At 38.6% G+C, this 21853-nt stretch overlaps 1 long non-coding RNA gene across 3 annotated transcripts; it reads left to right on the forward strand.

The window, feature by feature from the left end:
- The first annotated feature begins 725 nt into the window (after positions 1 to 725).
- On the forward strand, positions 726 to 21609 carry LOC110780550 (uncharacterized). Of its 3 annotated transcripts, none has more exons than XR_008926536.1 (4): positions 726 to 953; positions 1063 to 1148; positions 2383 to 21351; positions 21441 to 21609. It is a non-coding gene; the product is annotated as an uncharacterized lncRNA (long non-coding RNA). The 3 variants fall into 3 exon arrangements; XR_008926535.1 differs by having other exon boundaries at positions 1063 to 1753; positions 2253 to 21351; positions 21441 to 21605; XR_008926537.1 differs by having other exon boundaries at positions 1754 to 21351; positions 21441 to 21602.
- The last annotated feature ends 244 nt before the right edge of the window (positions 21610 to 21853 follow it).

Here is a 21853-nt window from a genome sequence, read left to right on the forward strand (position 1 = left end):
CACTCCAACATAAGTCCTAAAAGAGATAGAATTGGCAAAAGGAATTCTATTCCTGCTATAATTCGAAAATAAGAGTTACGTATTAATTGAATTCCTAACGAATCTAGAGTTCGTAACGGGCCCAGACGCATTCCGTCATAATTTAATACGCACTAAGAAACTCGGATAAGTCTCAAAAGCTCCGTGTTTAAGAGTCCAGATCTGACAAAAGGCTCGGCCCAGATCCTATTTTCAACGCCTGGGTCTGGGCGCCGAAAATACCTGGGGCCGTGTCGTTTCCGAATTCTTTTTGGATCCGGATTCTAAAGATCTATCTTTCCACGAACTCTTTCCCTATAAATATAGCCTCAAAACCGACGTGAACACCACACACAATTCATAATCTGAGTATTGACTCCAACCCTAAGCCTAAGCCTCACGCTGCAAAATTGATCCCGCCACTACTACATAAACGAGCATATGCAACGTTTTATTGCAACGGTTAAAGCTAATGCAATGGGTAATTGCAACGGTTAAAGCTAATGCAATGGGTAAGTGCAATGGTTAAAGCTATTGCAACGGTTTAATGCAACAACTTAGATTATTGCAACCGGTTATGCAACGAGTAAAGTTTATGTAACGGTCTTTTGCAACGGGTAATAGTAGACCGTTGTATTAGCCACTCAAATGCAACTACTGTTTTATCTACTGCAACGGTTATCATCGCACCCCGGTGGAAATATTAAAATGGGCGGACAAATCGAGACACCTTAGGAAATATTAATTTTTTAGCATACAAGTACTCCGTCTCTTATTTGGAGCAAAATTCATAGGTTCCAGAACCATCTTTTCTAAAATCTCCCTCAAGCCCTCCCTTCTCACACACCTACTCGCTGATCATCATTTCAGTCGTTCATTCTCAGCCTATACCATCTCATGTCCTCGCCGCTAGTTGTTCCTTCTCCCTTATACAAGTTCTTTTCTTTTCTCTTCCCTCATAAATTTGAAATTTTCAGTGTTAATTTTTAGTTTCCCTTAAATAATATTCTCTCTCTAATTGAGGAATCAATGACTTGTTTTCAGGTTAAGTTGATGATGTTGATGGAGGCTAACCTTAGAAATTCCTATATATTGGAGAAAATTGAGTCTCAAATTTCGATAATAACGAGGTATTTTTTTTTCTGTTTATCACCATCTTAATTTTGTTAAGAAATTGATTTTTTTGTTCAGTTTGATAATATTGCTTAGTTTTAGATTTAATTATCCCCCTTGTGTATGTGCTCAATTATGATATAGTAACGTAGATTGTTTTGGGAATTTCAGGTTTTGTTCAATTAAACATTTTTTGGGGGGTTTTAGGGTTAATGTTTAATTAGTTTTTTAAATTTATTGAATTCAATTAACACTCCAATATTGAAGTTTCGAATATTTGATTTGTAATATTGTTCTTTCAATTTCAATAGAAGTGTTCTGAATTACTTTGTGTTCCTCTATGCTTCTTAGAGACTCATAGTAGTTAAGAAGGTATAGTAGTTTAGTTTAAAAAAATGAATTGGCCTAGTTGTTAATTTGTTATCAATTCTATGGTCTTTAGAGTGTAAACCACAAGTCTCAAAGTTAAGGAATCGTATTGGTCATGCTATTGTAGACGAGGTGGTTTTTTTTTTTTTGTTTTTTTGATATACTGTTCTTTGGTTTTCTATTGTTTAGATGATTTCGACTAAGATAGTTATTATTTTGAAGCTCATGGATGTTTTAACCCATGTGTATCAAGGTACAAGCTCTTCTTTGTAAGTTGTTCAAATTGATGATTTCCTATGGAAAATGCGTGTGAGTTTTATTTTTTATTGAACTTCATGTGGTTTAATTTGGTATGGATTGTTATGCTAAATGTGAAATTATGATTGTGCCTAAAATTAGCTTAGATCCGAATGATCTATTACGAAAATTATAAAAAACTTTGCCTTACTCTAATTGATTGGGGCATTCCGAGAATCGAGCTCATGAATTTCATCCAAAGAAAGAAAGTTAATAATCATATGATTAGACCAAGTACCCTTTTGTTTCTCCTATAAGCACTGAAGTTTTAATCATTTGTTTTTGGATATGTCTGGACATGTTCTCAAATTCTTGGTTTATTTTGAGCTAGATATAGTGGATGGATTCCTGAATTCTTGCTCTTTTGTTACCTCTAAGGTTGGCTTCAGACAGTTTTTGTAAACATTTGGTCTGAAAATAAGTTCAGTGTTATTCTATTTTGAATGTCTGCGCAGGGGTATTCACCTCACGACTCTCGCACTCAAAGAAAGTATCATACCACATATCAAATTCCCTCTCATTGCTAAAATATTCTCTAATTCCATCCTTGATATACTTGACATATTCTCTATATATTTGGTGTAGGGTTAGCTTGTTGAAGTTGATGGACTCTACAGTCCTGTTCTGATGCTGCTCAAAGCTGTAAGATTAGTTATCATGCTATTGCTCTCTACCTGTGTCTAAAACTTCAAAGTAGGGAGATTTCAGCTTGACTACTAGCCACTAGATCAGAGTGACCAAATTATCATTGATAATACACTGCTAGGTTAAGTAGTATTATGGTATTAATTGGCATTCCAAGAATTTAACTCAGTGACCAAATTCCATTTATTGCCTTTGATCTGATTTTTTACGCATTACTTTTTTGGTGGAGTTGGATATAATTATCCATATCTATTGGAGCGTATATTCGAAAGAAAAGCCCTTTTGATTTCATCTTGTCTGATTGGCATGCCAGGTACATGCTCCGTTTATTTTTTTTATCATTTTGCTTGGTACAAAACTACCAAACTAATTTGCCAATTAGATCATTGACAAATATATGATGCATACTAAACTTAATGGTGAAAGTTAACGTATAGAAAAGTAAGGTGAGGAGAAAATGTCATTCTTGGAGTTATTGTTTGCCTTCTTGGTCGTCATGGTACGGTCTTTATCATGTTGAGATAATTCTTGAGTCAACATAACTTACTATATGGACACATCTATTTTGGCAGACTAGTTAGTTGTAGACAACTTCTTCTACTTTCACAATTATTGTACATTTGTACATGAAGTATAAGATAAATAGAATTAGGGGTTTCTTGCACCATAAACTAGAAAATCATGTGAAAGCTCATCTATTTGATTCTAATGCTTTTTAGTTCGTTTATGTAGTAGTGCGCGTTCTGTCGCAATCGACCCAAAAGTCGAACAGAACGTATCCTATCTCTTGTAGTTGATGAATTAAGCCTAAATACTGGAACACTGCTCAGAAACCCGAGATTCATTAAATAAAAGGAGAAATAGCAAGGCCAAGTGGTTAGTTTTCTGAGAACCGTGACGCACCTCTCAAGGGTGCGTTGTAATGTGTCCCTTCGCATGATTTAATCGCTTTCATCACCCTTTTATAAAATTATTAAACTATTAATTTGATTTCTCTGTCACGCCTAATAAGATAATACCTTGGACAATTGAATTATCATGCTAGGTATCTTAAATCAATCTAAATAAGATAATCACGATCGATTTAGTATTATGTGTTGCATATTGCTAAAATCAATTCAGAATAGTTTAATAGTTTAAACGCATGTACCTTCAATTATTTATGCTGAGCTAGTAAGGATAACCTGCCTCTAGAGTTATCGATAAGCACTCCTCTCGGTAGTTACAGTCCCCCGAACTCCCAATCTCTGCCCTGCGGGTGTACGTTGAGCGATCCCCACACCAGGGATCACAAGGGAACCTATGGCCGTCGTGGTCGAGCATAATTGCACTCCCTTTATGTCACGATAACCGGGTTTTGTCAGTTTTTCTCATTGTCGTTAAAAACTGAATGGCGACTCCTATGTTACTAGTCGATTGGGTGTAAACTCACAGGAAATCTAACTACACTTGATCTGACGACGTCACGCCCACGAGGGACGAGGTAATGCATTAGCCTCGTGCTTTTTCGACCCCCTCACAGTGGCGACTCCGCTGGGGGACGTTAATGAAATACTCGTGCTCGTAGGTAATCAAAATAGCCGAAGGGTGAAACGATCCTATTCCGCGTTTATTTCCTTATCAAGTTGGGACGACCTGAAAATCAACATATTAATGTGAACGGACAGAACCGCATAACGAATCTCGGCTCCCTTGGCATGTTTCATCTCGGAAGTTGGGACTAAGGATACCCATCGCCAACCGGGGGGTGCATACGCTTCGAACGTTGTCCACTCGGCACTTTTCGCTAGTAATACACCCGTCCCAAACCCAATCGCTCGCCCACTAAGGTCCCTCTCATTGGTGCATGCCCCCTTGGCTTACATCGTGATTGGCCTCTTGGGACGAAATTCGTCTGTTGAATGCACTATCTCGACTGGGGCATGTGTTGGATCTACGATAGAAGCGGTACCAAGCCGGCGCAAATATTACCCATAGAAGCCTATTATAAACTACGTGACATATTATTTTTGCTTCATGTTGTAATGTTAGTTATGTGTAGCGAATTACGTGATTGTGTTGTGATTGTGTGTGACAAATAACGCTAGAAAACCAACGACCCTTAAAATTGCCCAAACATTCATAAACACCAATTGGCCAAAGAGTTATACCTAAATACGTGTCCTGCAATCCCGGGCGATCGCCACAAAAATAAGCGACGCCCAGGACGGCCTGTAACGGATCCCACGACGCTGAATAACGCGCAAAGGACGTTATTGGGCAAGCACGCAAAATTAAGTCGTATGTACGAAAAAAATAGACGAACAGAATACGAGTACTAGTCAGGGACGCATTTTCAGCGCCCCTGGCTGGGCGCCAATTATTTCAACGCCCCTGCTGGGCGCTGAAGTTGCTGCTTGGCCTTTGGCCCGCGCACAAAATATACGTAGCAATAAAAAATTCGTAACAAATTTGCTACGAGGACGTATGAAAAACGCACTCGATTCTAAGAACGACTTATAAAATAAACAACTCTTTGTGTCGTCATTAGGCCTCCTATGACGACAATGTTTGGCACCAAAACCGAGCACGCTAATTAAATGACCTTGAATGTCACATGGGCAAAGTATTCAAACAAAATAATGTTCAAATAAAGTTTTCAAGGAAAAATAATGTTCGAATAAAAAATAAATAAATCTGAGTCTAGACTAGGCTATGCCAAAGTACAATCTAAATCCTAAGTCTTAGTTGTCTTATACATAGAATCGGTCCTAATGCTTGGTGTCGTCCTACAAGTTAAAAGGTTAAACCATATTGAGTCTCCCTTCCTAACATTTAAAAGAAATCAATAAGCGCCCATATGTAATTGTCATCCCTTGTTAAGAATCTACGGCCTCAATACTCTCTCTCACCAATAACAAGAATATATTATATAATTCAAGTATTTGCAAAATGGAAACAGTCACATTCTGAAAATCATTCCTCCATAGTCGCACAACCCCCAAAGTGAACCTAAGGTGTTAATACCATTGGAAAAAAAAATTAATGGCCTCAAGGCTTATGATCACATTGGGTCACGACTATCATAGTCCTCTCGAGCCACTCGCTCCTTGAAATACTCCTAAGCCCGGACTAAAAGATTTTCCATGAATGCAACATGACGAACCATGAAAGTACCCAAATCGGCATGCCATAAGGCTACCATTGGGGTAAAGCGATACACACCAAGAGGGAAGCCGCACTAATGATTCTAGTCTTGCAAAAATGAAAATTCGATCTCCCCAACTAACTACCTTGCCAACATTAAGCAAAATGGCGCATGACAAATGAACACCCAAGGGTTAAAATCTAAAGTGTCAACCAACGAAAGTTATGGTCCAATTAGCCTAAGTCTGAGAGTCGCTTGGTCAAGTATTATAGGCTTACGCCTCGTCATTATTTTGAGTCTAGGCCACCTTCTTGTATTCATACACGGGTTATAATCAGAAAAATTAATGAAAGTTCGAGTCTAAATCACAACTTCCAATTAAATCCCGGAAACTGGAATCTGAAAAGAAGCAAAAAAAATTATTATTTTCGATGTAATTCTTTCGTTAAAATTCTATAAAGTAAAAAACAACATTTTGAATCTACGCTATTTGCACATTTTAAGAAACGACTAAATACGCTTGCAAAGTAAAACAATTTAAAGGTCCACCCTAGGCCTACTAAAATTAAAGGTCCACTATAGGCCTACCAAACGAGGCTCACTCAGTCTCGCCTCGTGACTCAAAGACCACAACCATCTACCTTTTAGCCCAAATAAAAAGGGGGGAGAAATCCCAAGCAAAAAAAGAAAAAAGAGAAAGAGAAAAGGGAGAGCGAAAAGAGCGAGCCATGAAATACTTAGCCCGTACCTCCCAAAGTGCGAAATTTACCCAAGTAAACGGAGGAAAAGAATTGAGTCAACCAATCCAAATCATACCACAAAAACTACATAAAGTTCTACGATCTTCTACCCTTTCCAATCCTCATGCTTGACTAATACCTATACAAATTATCCTATCTCATTCAACCCATCTTTCAAGCCGTCTTGAGTCACGAATAAAAAAAAACAAATGAAAAGTACATTCTACGCTTAACGTAAAAAAATTAAATAAAATAAAAATTTTAAAATTATAAAAAAGAAACTTTGCAAAGCGCCTTTAAAGTTTGTCTAAAAAAAAAAAGAGAAAGCATTTAGCGCACAAAAAAAGATTCGCAAATATTTGGCACAAAACGAAAAGAAGCAACGAGCCAAGAAATCTCCCCAGGAATCACTTTCAACGCCCAGAGCTGGGCGCCGGAATCTATAACGCCCCAGCCTGGGCGCTGAATCTCTTTGCTTGCCAAATTTTGTCCAGAAGTGCTCGTCATTTTATCCGCACATACACGGAAAAATAACGAACACTTGGAGGGGTACAACACGTATTCAGATATACGTACCAAAAAAAACAAGAAAAGATTTTTGTGCAAATACATGTACTTAAAAAAATAAAACAAATTTTTGGCTTACGGCAAAGCAGCAGATTAAAATAATAATAAACTTCACTTATTTCACCCTATTTCAAACATTACGATTCCACTCGAACGTACTTTTTTAAAATTGGAATTCTAAGAAACCATTTTCTGGCTAAGAACTACGTAAGACCTGATTCCAAATTAAATCTATTTAAGGCGGATACGTAGGCAATCCATGATTCGGTCCAACCAATTAGCAAAAATGTTAAAACCTATAGAATAACAAGAATAAAAAATAGAGTCCCTTATTGAAATTTAATTACTTGCAATCCAAGTCGAAAGAAAAAATTTAAGTCAAAAGAAGAATCCAAGTCATCAAGATGCCAAAATAAGCACACATCGAAAAATAATAAGGGCACGTACCCTTGCCAGAAGGAGCACTCACACTCCTAGGCACTTAGCCAATATTCAAAAGATCGCTTTGCCTCAATTGAATGGGGGCTAGCGCGAGCGTCCATGACCTCTAAAGTACTCGACTTGACCCTCCCTAAAGCAAAGTAACTCACTTAAAGACCTTTCACCACTAGACATAGTCATAATCGCCAACAAGTAGTAAAGGAAGTAAGCTTGCAATAAAGAGGATTGTTCTACGGCATCGCCCCATCGTTCCTTCGAACTCAGGCTATCCGTTCATGGTAATTCAAATGCTTGCGAATCCCCTTTGAAAAAAAATCAGACATTGTCAATAGGACTTGGCACTTAACCAAGGCTCACCCTACTCAGACATATGACACGGGCATCTAAAATCGAAATCTGAAAGCATCATTAGTGAGAAGACATAATAGCAACTGGGGGCTAAAAATTGAAATGAAGGAGCTAGGGAAAGAACTAAGTATACCTTGACCTTTTGTGCAGACATACACCAAGTAAATCTAAGTCAATTTGAAAGTGGTTTATATTCCCGAAATTCTGGAAAAGATGGCCCTAAAAACCTAAAGCGTGTACCACACGGGCACAAGTAATATCTTGACGCCTGCACCCTGGCTTCCAGCAAATCCTTAGACAGCATTCCGAAAATCGTAACAGTATTTTGATTTACTCATGTAATCCTGTACGAACCCTTCTATAAGTCAACTTACCTAGGACACCTCGGATTGTACACAGTAGGACTCGGATTTCAAATAATTTTCAAAGACTTCTTCGAACATAATAAAGTGTCGTTGGTTTAAGCTAAGTATGCGTTTATCTCGATGTTGCAAGTGAGTCAAAAAGATTTCTAAATATGATTATGGGTAAAGAAAGGCACCTAGCTTTTGGTCAAGGCACACTTCAACATGTGACTACCTTGACTATGGCAATGTCGCACAATACGACATTTACAAGAGAAGTAGCAAATCACTACTCGAACGTACCTCGCACTAAACGAGTCTGGTTCACACTATTCATGATCCATGCCACCATTAATGCATAAAAACGTATGCCAAGCATTATATCACCAAGCCAATCCCTTAGCTACAATTGGGGGCTTGAGAAAAACACTCCAAAAATGCTCGAAATGACGATTTTATCGCAAATTCTCGACGCTAATGCTATACATACATCATAGGGGCACAATCCTAAGGTTTGATCGTGTAAAACGAACCTTAGAATGGCTACAACCCCTCCCACATTCTAAGCGCTACTTAGAATATATAAAGTCACCCCACTAACAAGGGTAACTGAAAATCGCGAGTCACCAAAACTCCGATCAAACTACTGCACATAACGCTCGCCCTACAAGCGCCCGTTACACAGTCTACGTCGTTCCAAAGCAAAAGCGAAAAAAATCAAGGATGATAAAAAAAAAGAAAGAAAGAAACATCTATGAATCCTCGCATCGAACGAAGTAATAAGCCGTGCACACCCACGCAGAAGGTGCTACACTTGTTCAAGCACCTGAACGAGGCGTGATGAAGTACTCCAATGCAAAAAATAATAATAATATCCCAACACCTGGAGGAATGATCTAAGACACGCTGTTAGGCCACACAAGCCTACGTCGCACCATAAGTTTAACCATCCCACGGTACAAGTCTAAAAAAAAGAGTAAGGCATATTGCACTAATGCAGGCACGACCAAGAGCATGTGTAAAAGAGGCAAAGACTACTTATCGCCCAAATTCAAAATGCAAGGCACACGACTTCTACATTAAGGATTAAAGGTAGAAAAACATTACCTACCACAGAAGGGATAGCTCGCACCTACACGAGCGGAACCCCAAGGCATCTTTCTCGAAAGAACCTACAAAAATTGTACGCCAAAAGGAAGCATCCCAACATGCATACTTGGGGGCTACAAGCTACGAAACGACCGTAGCAAAATAAAAAATCTCAAAGCAAATGTTTGAACGATCAAAAGGGCACGATGCTTGAGCCCACTTCATGAATGGGCCTGAACCCTATCAAGCTTCTAAGCAAACTATTCAACATCAGTCATTGCTCAAAAAAAAAAAAAATGATTCAGACAAACTGATTAATGGACCGCACGCAACGGCCATTCTATGAACGCTCATTCGCACGTACATTCTAAGTAGCGAACATTCACGAACACGATCAAAAGAAAAAAAATATATACGTTCAAAATAACAACAAGAGCGATCAAAGTCTTACGCCTCAAAGTATGTTCCTCGGGCCATATGGACTCGCCCGATTATTGCAATAACTGTACGCCTTAAGAGCAACAGTCCCTTTAAAAAATCGCCCCAAAGCGACAAACACCGTAGTCCACCAATCGGCTACAGCTTCTCGAGAAATCATCACGAGAAAGTCCTGCCTGGGACGCACTTTCAACGCCCAGGACCAGGCGCTAGATATTCCGACGCCCAGCTCTGGGCGCTGAAAATCAGCTCAACTCATTGTGATCTCTAACAAAATTCTACGTTCCAAAAATAAAGAAAAACAAAAGAGAAGAGAATACGTAGAATTTCCAAGTGAAATAAACGAACGAACAAGAGGCCAACTATGTCATCAAAAGACCAGCCCAAGCAATATTTTCAACGCCCCACTTGGGAGTGAGATATTTCTAACGCCCAGGCCTGGGCGCCGAAAATGAGCCCAGGTCCAAAAGAAGCCCGGATTTCTATAGGGCCCTGCCGTATCCATTCGACTCAAAAATTGCCGATTTCTTTACTGAAAGTCGCACCTCACGGCTTTGTTAAGAGTAGCACACCACTACAAAGATCGCTCGCACTTACGAGCACGATCCCAAACACGATCAAGGACATTACAAAATGCGTATCCCCAAGGAACCTCTTTGACAAGAAATGACCGTCAAGCACGAGTGCTTGGGGGCTCGAAAGAAAATATATATTTCAAAATAGAGTATGCAAAGTAAAACAAAAGATAAAACCGGATTACGACCTCAAGACAAAGGTCGCCGTTGATACTTATACATAGTCCCCTAATCAAGGACCCAGGTAGTGGCAAAATTGAGTCGTAAAGACTAGCTCAAAACCATGAAAGATGATGACCACGAGACAATGGTCCGTCTAAGCACGTTGTCAATCCACATTCAGGTTGCAACTAAATCCGAGCATCCCTCGAAAGAAAATAAATTCTTCAAAAAAAAAAAAACAGGCTCTCCATCTTCAGCCGGCGGGGTCTGCGTCACTAACCGCGCAGGTCCTCAGTTTTCGAAAATGAAAAGGAAATAAAATCTTCAAGAACAAAAACAGGCTCGCCATCTTCAGCCGGCGGGGTCTACGTCACAAACCGCGTAGGTCCTTATTTTCAAAAACATCAAAACAGATTCGTCCACTTCTATCGGACGGGGCGTCCACCCTCAGCGGACAGGCTCGCCCACCTTCAGCGGGCGGGGTCTGTGTCACTAACCGCGCAGGTCCTTAGTCGCTGCAGCGATAACTTTTCCTGGTTTATCTTTTTCCAAAAATCAAACGATGGTTTATCTTTTTCCAAAAATCAAAAGATGGTTTCCCTTTTCCAAAAATCAAAGGATGGTTTCCCTTTTCCAAAAATCAAAGGATGGTTTCCCTTTTCCAAAAATCAAAGGACCGTTTCTCTTATCAAAAATCAAAAAATTGGTTTTCCACTTTTCCAAAAAAGAGTGATGTGCTGGATTTTCTTGCATTTTACGTCCTATAAAAACAAGGGGATTTTTCTCGTCTAGCTAACCCTGAAAATGAGAATCTTTAAAAACATTTTTACCTCGTGATTGGGCTTGGCCAGGCTTGGTTACACTTTATAGCTTTGATTTCGAAAACATCTGTAGATACTTCCAATGACAAAGTGAGGGAGTTTCTATACATCTTTAGATACTTCCAATGACAAAGTGAGGGAGTTTCTATACTATTGGTTAACAGATTCCAATGACACGTGAGGAATGTGTTAACACTTCAAGTGATGACCCTTAAGTCAAATGTAATCACTCGGGGGCTCGTGAGACCCTCGCAAAACAAGTCACATACACCATGGCTTGTATGACGCACTCCGTCCAGTACTTTGACCATCGTCTCATCTCGAGACTCAGTCAAAGTAGGGGCTAACTGTAGACACCTACTTTTGTCCCCATTCCCGAAAGGGAAGGTTCGATGATGAGAACGTAAATCTCCACTTGGCAACGCATCTCCTATAAAATAACGAATCTCAATCACCCTTTAATTTCAGCCAAAATTGCTATTTATAGAAACCTGCTAAAAATAGTAACTGCCGTAAGAAGTAGTTGTTAAAAGTGGCAAAGTCATAAAAGATAGAAATCTGTCAGAATTAGGTGTTGCACTCCAACATAAGTCCTAAAAGAGATAGAATTGGCAAAAGGAATTTTATTCCTGCTATAATTCGAAAATAAGAGTTACGTATTAATTAAATTCCTAACGAATCTAGAGCTCGTAACGGGCCCAGACGCATTCCGTCATAATTTAATACGTACTAAGAAACTCGGATAAGTCTCAAAAGCTCCGTGTTTAAGAGTCCAGATCTGACAAAAGGCTCGGCCCAGATCCTATTTTCAACGCCTGGGTCTGGGCGCTGAAAATACCTGGGGCCGTGTCGTCTGCGAATTCTTTTTGGATTCATATTCTAAAGATCTATCTTTCCACAAACTCTTTCCCTATAAATACAACCTCAAAACCGACAACACAACATGACACACAATTCCATAACCTGAGTATTGACTCTAGCCTTAAAGCCGAGCCTCACGCTGCGAAATTGATCTGGCGTTCTGTCGCAATCGACCCAAAAGTCGAACAGAACGCGTCCTGCCCCTTGTAGCTGATGATTTAAGCCTAAATACTGGAACACTTCTTAGAAACCCGAGATTCGTTAAATAAAAGGAGAAATAGCAAAGCCAAGTGGTTAGTTTTCTGAGAACCGTGACGCACCTCTCAACGGTGCGTTGTAATGTGTCCTTCATATGATTTAATCGCTTTCATCACCCTTTTATAAAATTGTCAAACTATTAACTTGATTGATCTATCACGCCTAATAAGATAATACCCTGGACAATTGAATTATCATGCTAGGTACCTTAAATCAATCTAAATAAGATAATCACGACCGATTTAGTATTATGTGTTGCATATTGCGAAAATCAATTCAAAATAGTTTAATAGTTTAAACGCATGTCCCTTCAATTATTTATGCTGAGTTAGTAAGGATAACCTGCCTCTGGAGTTATCGATGAGAACTCCTCTTGGTAGTTACAGTCCCCCGAACTCTCAATCTCTGCCCTGCGGGTGTACGTTGAGCGATCCCCACACCAGGGATCACAAGGGAACCTATGGCCGTCGTAGTCGAACATAATTGCACTCCCTTTATGTCACGATAACCGGGTTTTGTCAGTTTTTCTCATTGTCGTTAAAAATTGAATGGCAACTCCTATGTTACTAGTCGATTGGGTGTAAACTCACAGGAAATCTAACTACACTTGATCTGACGACGTCACGCCCACGAGGGACGAGGTCATGCATTAGCCTCGTGCTTTTTCGACCCCCTCACAAGGGGCAAGCAAATCCGACCTTCCTAGAAAATTGGATTAGGGAGTTTGAAAAACTCTTTGGGGCGGTAAACTGTCCTGAAAACATGAAAGTAGGTCAAGTTGTCCTTTACTTGAAAGACGAGGCCGATTAATGGTGGAGAGAGAATGGAACTAGGTTAAGTGCTTCTGAGGGGTTTAATTGGGACTCATTTGTTGTTTCATTGAGGGGGAAGTTTTATCCTCCTTTTATGAGAAAGCAAAAAGCACATGAATTCATAAACCTTGGGATGGGGAGTATGACCATCGCTGATTACTATAGGAAATTTATAGCACTGTCGAGGTTTGCACCTGAGGTTGTAGCCACGGAGGAGCTAAAAGGCTTAGAGGTTTGAGTAAGGGTTGACCGATGAGATCCAGCTGGGATTAGGTGGGGAAACCTTCACATCTTTGGATATTGTGTATGTGAGAGCTTCCCATATTTATGGTTTGCATTATAGAAGGGACAAGAAAAATGTTGTTGTTGGGGAGAAAAGAAAAGAGTTTAATGCTGGGGAAAACCAAGGGAATTTCAAGAGGAATATGAATGAGAATAGGAATTGGAATGGAAATGGAAATTTTCAAGGAAGGAACAATCAGGGGCACAATAATAGGAATCAATCTGAGAGAGTGTATCACTGTAAGATGTGGATTAACAACCATCCTGGTGTAGATACTGCAATGGAGAATTAGTGACCTGCAACTATTGTCAGAAAAAGGGGCATAGGGAGTATGAGTGCTTCACTAAGCAGAAGAAGGAGAAGAATAGTAATGGGAGTGGTAACCAGGGGGACTTAGGGTTTAACCATTCAGGGAACCAAGGTTCGAAGCCTGTAGGGGCACAAAACAGCCAGGGAAACCACAATAAGTCTGCCAATGAGAACAACAACCATAATAAGGCTCCGGAGAAACTGTTCGTGATGACTAGAAATGAAGCTGAACGTTCTGCAGACGTAGTTTATGGTACTTTTTCTATTAACTCCGTGCTAGTTAAAACTTTGTTTTTTAGAGGGCGACTTATTCTTTTATTCTGTTGTTAAAAGTTTGAAATTATTAGATTTTGAGGTGATTGATTTACCTATTAGTATGCCTACTGGTGTAACCATAAGGTGTACTAAATTATTTAAGAACTTTTCTTTGAAGATAAAAGACAACACTTTTCCTTCTAATCTGATAGAATTTAGTTTTGGGGTGTAGACACCTAAATCGTGTCTCCCCATTGGGATGATGACGGTACCATTATCCTTATTAGGCGGTTGGAGCAAAGAAGTCCCAATTGCTAAGAACATTTCCAAAATCCAAGAGCCAAAATCCAATCCCCGAGGCCGTTCCCATTCCTGAACTCGGTACAAAATACAATTTCCAAAAATAAATTTCAAAATCCAAGTACAATCTCACCCAATGGACTATGCCATTGGTTTTACAAGGCCTTTTCCAGTCGAAATGACATTAAGCAACCCAAATTCGGGCGTCGACCCACAAAACCGAGCAAGCCGGGCCTCATCCCGTAAAACCGAATTCAAAAACCCGAAACGGCTTGTTTTTAGACGCAAACCAAGCCTTAATCATCAAGCAAACACTACGTGCCAACTTAGTACAATTCGTACAAAGGTACACCATTACAAGCCAAAAGCAAGGACGGCACCTTTCGTCCTTGTTTGGCAGCTTCTGTGCCACGTCAGCAGTGCCTGGCGCTGGCAGTTGCGCTGGACTCTGGCGTGGGCTGGCGTTTAGCAGCAAATTTTCCTATTTAAACCCCTAATTCTGAGCATTATGGGGAGGCAAAATCGAAAATACAACGTCGTAATACAAAAATTGCCACTCAAATCAAAATACAAAAATCCTCCAAAATCTCATACAATTTCAAGTTCTAAGCAATTGGGAGCTCAAAAAGGAATTCTTGCCTAAACCTAACTAGGTAATTCCGAATCCCAACCCTAATCAATCATGTTTCCTTGATTTTCTCTTTCAAAAATGATTATTAAGTTGGCACTTTTAATCTTGAAAGTGTCACTTACAACAATCATACATTTCTTACAAAATCCAAACTTTATGTGATATAAAAATGCAAATTTTTAAGATTCAATGATGTTCAAGGTTGTTTGTAATCACTTCCTTGAACTAGAATCATCTTCAAAATATGGAGTAATCAAAGATGATTCCTTTCTAATGTTTAAAGGTTTAATCTTTGAGACTCAAGACTCCACTTTTCAAATTTCAAGTTCAAGTTTCAAGATCCAATAATGTTTAGGGTTTTTTGTAATCACTTCCCTAAACTAGGATCATTTCAACATTAAAAGGTCCAATCTTTAAGATTCAAGACTCTTAAATTCAATATTTCAAGTTCAAGTTCAATATTTCAAGTTCAAGTTCAATATTTCAAAGTTCAACATTTTAAGTTCAATATTTCAAGTCCAATATTTCAAGATTCAAACTTTTCAAGTTCATGTTCTATGTGCAAAATCTAGTACACTTTGGGATGAACAACTTGTCCTAAAGTTGAAATTTTTAGCTTTGAATCCTTGTCGAACGCACTTATTCTTAAGGAGTAGTTTGGCGTTCGGGTCTCATGTGCTTAAGTTCAATTTCAATATTGCAATTTCAATATCGCACCTTTCAATTATGCAATTTCAATTCCGCACATTCAATTATGCAATTTCAATTCCGCAGTTTCAATTATGCAATTTCAATTCCACAACTTTACTTGCCTAGTCCTTCTAGGCAATGTGGTTTCACCTCCTAGTCCATTTCTAGGTGGTCTTGTACTTTACTAATTTTGCACCTATTTTAATTTCTATTGTGATGTTGCTTTACTTGTTTATTGCTTTCATCACCTCATATGCTAAATACAACAAAATACAAGGTTACACCACGCTTAACAAAGATAATTTCTTGGACAAACCGATCTTAGGTTCCCTTAAATTAACTTTAAAGCAAAGTGGTCACAATACAAAGTAGAAATTCTATTTGTTCTAAATTCAAACCCACATAGTCTAAACTAGGGTATTTTCGAAAATGTTGTGCCACGCATTTGAATCATTTTTAAAGCTCGCAGAATAAGCATCTCGTTCCCTTGCCCGGATCTCACCCATCCGTTTCTAAGATTCAATGCCTTATCCTAATAGAGTCACTTTTTGGTCTTTCCAAACGAGACCCTAAATAATGTTTGGTGGCGACTCCTTCAAAATACAAAGATACAAAGGTTCTAAAACCGCCCCCGTAGGAAGGGAAAAAGCAACGAAAATACCCCCTACAGGGGGACCTAGATATAATTCTGGGGATGGATTGGCTAAGTTTGTACAAGGCCAAGATAGACTGTGAAATTCAGAAAGTAAGTCTAAGGAACCCTACTAGAAAATTGATATCATATAGGCGTTTTGAGAAGACCAAGAACTTTGGGGTGATCTCTGCGATGCAAGTGAAGAAAATGGTTAAGAAGGGGTGTGCATTAGTTTTCTGTAGTGTCCAAGATGTGAAGGAAATAATGCCCTTGGTCCAAGTACGCATTCAATGCTAAATCTAATAAATGCGGTTCAATATTAATTAATTATACAAGTTAATAATTCAGTGAGATCAAGTGAACTGTATGCCTAGCTAGAGGCCGCTTCAGTTCAAGTGGAATTAATAATATTAATCCACAGCTTACTCTTGACTGAACCCGTAGGGTCACACAAATAGTACGTGAAAGGATCAAGTATTTAAGTGAATTAAATACTCCATTTATGGATATTCGGAATCGACGGATCTCGGTTCAAGTGGGAGTTGAAATCGTCAAAAGGCAAATTATGAATACTCCGGAAACGATGATATTGCCGGAAACGGAAATATGGATCGAATCGGAAATATAAATATTATCCAAGTCGTAGATGTTGCCGGAAACGGAAACATGGTACGTATCGGAAAATATTATCGGAAATGGAAATATTGCTGGAATCGGAAATATTGCCGGAAACGGAAATATTGTCGGAATCGGAAATATTATCGGAATCGGAAATATTAAATATTTGTTCGAAACGGAAATTAATTCCGGAATCGGAAATATTAAATATTGTTCGAATCGGAAATGAATTCCGGAATCGGAAAATTAATCGGAAGCGCGTCGTACGAAATAAACATCGGACGAGCTTTCTAGACGCAAGGCCCAGCACGAAGCCAGGCATGCGCCTAGCAAGCCCATGCGCGCAAGGCAACGCAGCAGCAAGCCAAGGCACGTAGGCCCAGCCAAGCAGCACGCAAGGCCAGGCCCAGCGCGCCCAAGCATTGGGCTGCGAGCAGCGCTGTGGGCCGAGCCTGCTCCGCGCGCGCCTAACGCCCCTTGTGGGATGTGCGTGCGTGTGTGCGTTAAGTTCGTGCATGCATCGAATCCTTAAGCGACTAGGATTAGATAAAGATTAATTTACCTAAAGTTAGTAGAGTTAGTTGTTTAATTAAACAATAACTTATTAGTTTTAATTAATGTCTAATTCTAATAGGATTAGATTAATTGAAACCTAGTAGACTTCTAGTTCCATTATTCCAACCCTATAAATAGGTGATGGCATTCACAATTTATAAACACTTCAATTCAAGTATTCGTATAGTTTTTAAGGTTAAAACTAAGATAATAATTTGCCACAATTATATTCGAATAAACTTAAAACCTTAGGTTGAATTCTAGTTAATTAAATCTAAGGCGGATCCGAACGTGCTATGGACTATCTACGGAGGGATTACACTTGGAGTCCTAAAGTTGTTCTTGTTCGGTTCGGGAGCAGCTAGGGAGGGCACGCTACATAAGTATATATCCTAAATTATGCTAATTGTTATGTGGCAATTAATTTGGATTCCTGGCTTTATGGTTTTTCCACATGAAATATATATGCTTTATATGTATCATAACCTAACAGTGGTATCACGAGCCTCTAATTAATTCCATAATAAATTATAGTTAACATGGTTAAATTTTATAAATTTGCAATGAATTAAAGGGGTGATTAATTTCGTTTTTTGTAATTAATTACAAATTCGTGCGATTAATTATATGTTCGCAGAATTTTCGGTAGTTTAGTCAATAATGGTCGGAATCGTATAATTTTATAGTGAATTTCGCATGTAAACGGCGTTTTAAAATTTTGACTAAAATCAAAGATTTGATGTCGAACCCAGAATTCCCAAATTCGAAGCCTAACTATGACTTTTCGGAGGTTTTAGTTTTTCGAACACAAAAATTTGTAATTTTTAAGATGTTAAATTAAATATTTGCGATTCTTGTTTGTAAATCTTGAATCTATGATTGACCTACTGTATATGTTTAACAATTTTAATGCCTATACTTGTTAATTATACAACCTAATTTGTAATTGTAATTAATTTGTTGAAATTCGAATAATTTAGAATTTGATTTGATTTTCATAATTAATTGAAAATTTAATTAGGAATCCATGATTAAAAACCACCATAAAATTTGTTAAATTTGGTAAATTTTAAAATTTTATGACCTAGATTTGAATCCATGGAAATAAACTTGATCAGAAATTAATTTGAATAATAAATTTTCGATTTTCCGCCCTAAATTTATGAAATTAATATGATTTATTAATTAGTCTATAAATTTAAATTATAAAGTTTTGATTTTCATGTAATCCTCTCATGAATCTTGTACGCACAAAGCAATGGACGCTAACTGTTACCCTTAAGGGGTGTTGTATAGTGCGGGCATGCAACGACGAGCAAGGGAGCTCGTCGCCCATGCGGTACTTATGCAGCGAGCAAGCGAGTGGCACGCGAGCACATGGCAGTAGCCCTGCCTTGCGTCGAGTGCTGCGATGAGGCATGGGAGGATGGGCGAGCGACAAGGCACAAGCGAGCAAGGCAGGCTGCGCGCGGGCAGCGAGGGATGCCTCGCAGCAGCGAGCGCTGCCTCGCCCACAGCGAGGGATGCCTCGCCCACAGCGAGTGCTGCCTCGCCAAGCCTGCTGCTGCGCTACGACGACACAGCGAGCAAGCTGCTGCGCGCAAGCGTGGCTTGCTGCGTTTGCGCGTGGCTGCTGTTCGTGCCTTGCTGTACGATCACTCGTGAGGGGCGATGCTGCCTCGTGGACTCGACGGGGCATGGGCGCAAGCCCATGGCCTCGTCTTGACCCGATTGATACGCTTTAATTTAATTTTAATTTTCAGTTGGAAAACGATTTTAATTGAATTTAAAATTCGTAATTTAATTTTTTTTTTCTCGGAATTTAATTTTGAATAATTTAATTATTATGAATTCTATTAATACTAATTATTTTACTAAAATTAAAACCTTGATAAATTTTAAATTAATTAATTTTAATCAACTGAAAATAAAATTAAGGATTTAAATAATATTTTATATGAGCTTTAAATTTTAATTAAATTTGTAAGTTTCCGGTTGGACTAGGAAATACAATTTTATGTTTAAAATATGTAAAGCATGTAAATTCTTGGTTTTAGTGGGAGGATTTTAGTCATTAAACTCTTGATTAGGTCTACATTCCTTTAAGGTTAAAACAACTCGATTATAATTAATAAGGATTAAATAATTTGTAGATTATTGGAAGCCTTGATTAATTGTTGCAAATATTTATGTGATGCATAATATGTTCTACTAACTTGCTATGTGGGCCACTCGTTGATAAATGAATGGGTGAATGGTATATTGTAAATGTACTGTTTTGCAGGTTATTGAAAGTGACTAGTATGGCCCAAATAGGATAGAAAATATGGTCCGCGTACCATTAATTTGAATGTGAAATTGGTCTAATGCACCAAAGTTTTTAATTTTAAATATGGTCTGCGTACCATCAAATAGTTGTAATTAGTTTCAATTATAGCTTATCCTATTTGAAGAAAATGGCGCCTCTCATGGTGAAATTCAAGAAGGAGTTTCCAATCCATTTTCAAGGCGGAGTTTGAAGTTGAAGCTTCAAGATGAAGTCGGGCCATAATAGATCACATTTATATCTTATGCATGCTTTAAGTTATTTATTGCTTTAAATATGTCTTAATTATGCATGAGATTATGGCTTGATTATGTTGCATGATTAAGGATTTTAGTTCACTTAAAATCTAACCAACATAGTAAGAGCCTTAAGTTCCAAACTTTAAAAATTGAGTTCAAAGGTGTCATGCCAAAATAACACTTACTTGGATAACTTTTACATCAATCTTAGTAATAGTTTTCCGCCATAGGTAGTTGTTATTTATTGATCCTAAAGGGGTAAGGTACACAAATAATTGTGAGTACATGTTAGTTTTGGTGAAACTCAACGATATAAGTAAGGAGTCCTTTTATGTCGTGGCAAAATCGATAGGTTTACCTAATAAGTTCTTAGACGTACCTATCAACCAAGAGTAGTTTCTACACTATTAGCAAAGGCTTTGCTTATCTAAAATATTTTAGAATTAAGTCTAAATATATAATGTGCTTAATTCTTCAATGATTTAAGGATCTTGGAATAATTTTATTCACACCTGCCGGAACACATAACTTGAATAAAATTCTTAATAAATGATAAATTATGCATGTATGCTAGAATTTAACTTTATTAAGAGCTGTGAATGGTTATTTATTTGTTTATTCTTTTCAATTGTAGTTTTAACTATGGAAAACAACAATTCATTCAACATCCGATCAATTCTCGAAAAGGAGAAATTGAACGGGAAAAACTTCCTTGACTGGCAAAGGAACTTGCAAATAGTTCTTATGCAGGAAGAAAAGGAGTATGTCCTGGAAGAGGCGATGCCCGAAGCCGCTGGCGACGGGGTCACTCATGCAGCCCTCAATCTTTGGATTGATGCCAACAAGGATGTAAAATGTCTAATGCTTGCAACCATGAGTGCAGATCTACAGAAAACGTTCATCAACTCAGATGCTTTCACAATCATCAGTGAGTTAAAGAACATGTTCCAAGATCTAGCTCGAGTCGAAAGATTCGAGACTCATAGGCAAATTCTTGAGACTAAGCTTAAGAAAGGCGAGCCCGTAAGTCCACATGTTCTCAAAATGATTGGACTCATTGAGAATATGAGTCGGCTGGATTAACAATTCTCTCAGGAAATGGTTGTAGACACCATCCTCCATTCTCTTCATAGCGGGTATGATCAGTTCAAGCTGAACTACAGTATGAATAGTCTGGACAAAACGCTCACTGAGCTTCACGGTATGCTGAAGACCGCTGAAAAGATGCTCAAAAGTGATAAGCAGGATGTGCTTATGGTGCGTGGGGGCAAGTTCAAGAAATCTGGCAAAAAGAGGAATGCTAAGAAAGGTGGCAAGAAGGCCAGCCCAACTAAGCAATCTGGCGGCACCAAGTCTGAAAAGAAGAAGGTGAGCCAACCCACTTCTGAATCTGAATGCTTCTACTGCAAGAAGAAGGGGCATTGGAAGAGAGATTGCTTGAAGCTTAAGGAAGATCAGAAGAACGGAACAGTCGTTCCATCTTCAGGTATTTTCGTTATAGACAGTATACTTGCTAATTCAACTTCTTGGGTATTAGATACAGGTTGTGGCTCACACTTATGTTCCAATTCGCAGGGACTAAGAAGAAGTAGAAGGTTAAGCAAGGGTGAAGTCGACCTACGAGTGGGAAATAGAGCACGGATTGTTGCATTAGCTGTAGGAACTTATTATTTGTCGTTGCCCTCTGGCCTAGTTTTGGAACTGGAAGATTGTTTCCATGTTCCAAGTCTTACTAAAAACATCATTTCTCTTTCTTGCTTAGATGCTAAGGGATTTTCCTTTTTAATAAAAGACAATAGTTGCTCGTTTTATTTTAAGGAGATGTTTTATGGATCTGCTAGATTAGTCAATGGACTTTATTTATTAGATCACGACAAAGAAGTTTATAACATAAATACCAAAAAGGCCAAAAAGAATGATTCAGATCTCACCTATCTGTGGCATTGTCGATTAAGCCATATAAACATAAAGCGCATAGAAAGACTTCA

This window comes from Spinacia oleracea, chromosome 1, assembly GCF_020520425.1.
Source record: "Spinacia oleracea cultivar Varoflay chromosome 1, BTI_SOV_V1, whole genome shotgun sequence".
Lineage (NCBI taxonomy): Eukaryota > Viridiplantae > Streptophyta > Magnoliopsida > Caryophyllales > Amaranthaceae > Spinacia > Spinacia oleracea.